Source organism: Corvus brachyrhynchos, unplaced genomic scaffold (assembly GCF_000691975.1).
Source record: "Corvus brachyrhynchos isolate BGI_N302 unplaced genomic scaffold, ASM69197v1 scaffold32, whole genome shotgun sequence".
Lineage (NCBI taxonomy): Eukaryota > Metazoa > Chordata > Aves > Passeriformes > Corvidae > Corvus > Corvus brachyrhynchos.
The window spans coordinates 13,772,040-13,777,108 of NW_008237919.1; positions in this window are offsets into that span (position 1 = coordinate 13,772,040).

Below are 5,069 nucleotides of genomic sequence, written 5' to 3' on the forward strand. Positions count from 1 at the left end.
TTCCGTGCCGTAGTTAACCCCCCCTAGGCTAATACACCGCTCGTTTGCTTTCCTCGGGGTGTTCCCGCACTGTTTAGTTGAAACACATTTCCTCAGCCTGCCTCCTTGAGCAAGAGCAGCAAAGAGCCCGCTTCTGCGTGTTTTTGATTCAAGCCCACTAAACCCGGTGCCAGTTTTCAGCGACACCCTGATATTTAAGCGATCGTCGCTTCATTAAAGAAAGGAAAAGAGCCTGAAAGAACCTGGTACAAGAGCTTGATCCCTACGCTGGGCTGGGGAGAAGCAGCTTCAACTGTATATATAAAATAAATATTTACTTTCTGCAGCAGTTTGAGTAATGTCTAAAGAAAGCACGGATCTGTACCACTTCCTTAAGGAAACAGTAGAACCTCAGTACATGGAAATTGCAAAGCAGACTAGGGGAAAAAAAAACAAAAAAACAAACAAAACCCAACTGGCAAACCGCTAGGAGGGTTTTTATTATTCTGCTTTGTTGCCACACATTTGCTTATTGTTTGGTTACCCCGAGGTTAGCTTTTGAATAAATTTGAGTAGAAAAGTACAGTAACCTAAGGTTAACATGAAACTACTTAATTTTTAATCCTTTGATGTATTAGATGTAAATCAAAATCCCACATAGCTGAATTTGGCTGACAAAGCCAATGTAAACTGAATGCTGTAAGTTCCATGCTATGTCTGAGAGCACTGTTTTTAAACATGCATTTATCATGGCCATAAAAAAACCCTCCTCACATCAATCTTGGCAGCTAGGACGCAGATCATGCTGCAGCATGTACTGTGTTCCAACAGATTAGAGAAAAAAAAAATCAACATTAATGATAGCTTCAATGGAGTTTATCTCTGATAACATTTTTTAAAGGATTTCCTCTCACAATCTTTTCCTCTTGAAGTTCAAAGTTAATTTTGATTAATTGTTGAGGGGTAAACAATTAAGGCAATAAAAGCAAATAAAAATGTAGCCGGTTTACCCTTCCTGCGGTAACTGGAAAACACTCAGCAACAAAAGCAACTTGACTAGCCATAAATTAAAACAAAAAAGGAAATTAATATCCTAAAACATCCATTTATATAAAGAATAGTCCCTTCTCCCCAAAGCTGAATAGATACGCTGTAAGACATAAGTCATTCTCACAACCATCTTACACCTATTTTAACAGAGGCACATGCTAATTTTCAAAAGATCTGAACACCATTCACAATTGCCTCAAACAGCAGTTGACTGCCATTTGAACCTAAATTTCCCAGCACAAATATCTGCATCTCCAGCTGCTGGTGCATATACAAGGTATCTCAAAAATGGCTTGAGCAACATAAGAGAACTCCTGCCTTTTCACCTGATGTGTTTTGCACCTATTTCTTTGCTCCTTATTAAGTCTCTGTGCATGTGACATATGATTTTGAAACTCTTCTACTAAAGCAAACTGGTTAAAATACACTCTTCTATGCAGAGCAGCTTAATTAAAATACTGAGTTTATGTAAGGCATAGGACACTAGACTAAACCTACAGAAGACCAATTTCTAGCAATTCGCCTGTTCAGTTTTGGTTGCTGCTCTACTGCTGTAAGCGAACAGTCATTTGATTCCAGGTAAATGCACTAACCAGTAGTGTGGAAACTTGCATTAGATTTGAGAGTGCCACATGTTACACTGCAACAGCATTCAAAAAACTCTCCCCTTCACCCCGCAACACTGCACTGTAGCACTTAAGGACATTAACACACAACCTGTATCTGTATAATTTAATGCGAGCTTTTTTACTTGTTCTCAGTACTGACAGTAAACTGCAATTAATCAAATGAAAAAAGGGAGACTAGTGTGGAAGGCCAAAAGAGACTAAATTCATTCCACTTTGCCCTTCCGTGACAAAGCATTGAATGTGAGATTTTTAACGCAATTCCAAACACTGATGGACATACTCTGCTAATATACAGACTCACAGCACTGTTTATTCCTGGTGAAATTCACCTAAGCATGTGGTCAGAAGCAAACATGCAAAACATTTGTATTCTATAAGCCAACAAATATTAACAGCCATTTAAAATACACTGTTTGACCAAAACCACCAGATCAGTCAAAAGCTACAAGACTAGTGTAAGATGAAATACTGACAGTTCCGTGATAAAAGAACAAAATATTGTGCAGAATTTGCCAGTAAAGGATAACTTCCTTTTTCCTAGATGCAAGTCAAAACTGAACTTCTGTAATGTTTCTTACATTACTATTTTGAAAAACCACATTCAACACAGTCAGACACACTACAATATCCCACTGAGAGGTTACTTTTCTTGAAATATACATTTAAACCACTGCATTAATATTAAATGCTTCACATCAGCTACCTTTATCAAAGTTTCACTAAGTACTAGGCAGGTTCTGCAGCCATTCCTCCAGAAATAGCTGGTGTGAAGATGCCTCCTACTGTCAATCCTGAAATACTACAGTCTGAAAAAAACACTGATCCATGGACGTCTCTACTTCTCAGATACGAGTATTGCTTATTTATTCTTTTATTGAATTTTTCCTTTTCTATGTTAGAAGTTGATACTTGCAGAAACGTCTGCTTGTTAAGTACTCTGGTCTCCTGTATCATAAACTCCATAACTTAGACTCAAGTGGTTGAAATTTTGTATGTGCAACTTTAATTAAAGGGTAATTATAGCAAGAGTATTTAAAGTGTTCTTTTTAAGCCCTGAGGCAAGTTAAACATTGTTTTGGGAAGCCATTGTGAAAAACTAAAAAGCCCATGATTTTACTAGCTCTCCCAGGTAATGAATTTGCAGCCAGCAGCTTGACAATCAACTTTTAGTGTCAAAGGGATGCTAAGCCCATCCCAACTGACAACCCCTCAGCATCGTTTCTTCTATTACTGAGAAGTGGCTAAAACAGAAAAGGGTTTAAGAGGGAAACTTAAATTAATTATGAGCTGGTCATTGCTAGACAGAAGGAAAATGAGGAAAAAAAAAAGTCAGGGGAAATTTCATGAGAAATACATGACAAATAGATGTGTTGCAACATGTGATTAAAGCAAGTAGACAGTAAGTGGCTAAACCTTAAAGAATTTTCTTGACCATTACTATCTCCCAGTAATTTCACTGGAACTTTCTGCTGAAAGAACACTGGAGCACTGAAAATGTGACCTGGGAGCAGACTTTTCCTTTCAGGAACTCCACCTCACAGATACCTGTGTATACCCCTCAGTAAGCCAAGCATAAATAGACAAAAAATTTACCATAACCAACAACCACACTGCCCCAGGCCTTAGCATTCCTTAAAACCCATGGCAGTACCAAATAAAGAAACTGTGGGCAATCCACCAACTATTGGCACAGCAGCTTCTCCAGCCTGGCTTTTTCAAAGTCCTCTGCATTTCCATGGTAGTTTTTTTCCAAAAATATTCCAACTTAAGCACACACATTGGAGAGAAAAGCTGGGCTGTAAAGGGGCTTTTAAGCTTCTCAGATTTGACCACTGCCATAAAACATGCTATGAGTTCAGAAGTTTCTCCACTGCAGGGCAAATGTAAATCTGAGCATTTCTGGCGAACACTTGAGCACACAGAAGCAAAGCTCCTAACAGCAAGCTCAGGACTTAAGCCCCTCCTGCAGCTGCAGAGGCAACTTGTGTTGTCAATCAACTCACAAGCTTTAGTTAGACACTTGTGAACACAAGAGCCCTTCTGCCATAGCCTCTTATGCCTTGTCTGCCCATCCCTGATATACACCAGGCAGAGGCAAATATGGAATAACTTATCTGCTTGGTGTACCCTGTCTTGTCTGCTTTACTCACTCTGATTTTCCTACAAAATCTGAGACACAGGCCACATGTGGAAGACTACCTGGCCTGAGCAAAGGTCTGACAAGAGGATTTAAAGAGCAATGAGACAAATGGCATGTGGACAAACTTCTACCTCCTCTCGCTGGTGTATAGAAGTAAGACTTAGTATTTTCAGCAAATAATTTATGTTCACTTTAGGCAAGCACTAGCAGTTAAAAGTCATCATTTCAACAGTCTTGAAAACTTGTGAGGAACCTCAAACAGGTTACTGAGCAGCTATTAAATGAAAATGAAGAGATGTGGTTGCAACTTCTCTAACCTGTAAAAGAAAGTCTTGGATTGGAGAAGACCACAACTGCACAGAACAAAGGAGAAAGCGCTGTAGAGCTGAGTCTATCTACTCCAACATCCATGTAGCTCTAGCCCCAACCTAACAGACCATCAAGGCTGTTCATGCTTTCATTATCAGGCTGCCCTGTTTGTACTGAGTGGTGTAGCATTGTGCTTCCTTAAGATGCTCAGTGTCACAGCACAATCCTCTGCCCAAAAGAAGGCATTTGATAAACAACTGCTGCAGAGACACCTTTGGAAATAGGAAACCTTTAGCAGAAAGGTTAATCATTCATCTCTATGTAAGTTTCCTATCAATTTCCAAATCAGGTCGGCAACAATGGGCCCTGAAACACAGGGAAAGTTTGAGTATCAGCTTGAAAACAAAGATGAACACATTCATTTTCTGCATTTTTCTATATTCTGCTGGCTTTTTCACTTAAAAAGCAAAAGAAGTCAAAATTACAGTATCTGCTATTAGTTTCAGAAACATCAATTTTAAGAACGCAGAACACAATCTAACCTTATGAAGCTATGAGACGCTGGTAAGCAGTGTTGCTATGCCCAGTGTTCAAATAATCCAAGCTAACACTTCTAACTGCACCTGACATTACTCCTCTCCAAAAAGTAAACTTCAGAATGCTAAACTTAAATCTGGGCTCCTTTACTTCACAATGCTGTTAATTTTTTTTTTTTTAACATGAACAAAGTTGTATAAGACAGGCAAACTCTTCAGTGCTAATCTAATCTAACCTAGATTGCTAAAAGCAACTATGAAAGGATTGCAAAGGAGCCTCCCTCTCTATCAAGCATAAGCCCCAAGCACCCTTCCCTGTCACCCAGTCTCACTTAATTCTCTTTCCTCACCAACCTACCACTTTTCCCCAAAACATAATTCTCCCTTCAATACAGCAACCAAAACTGGACAGAAGACACCATTTAG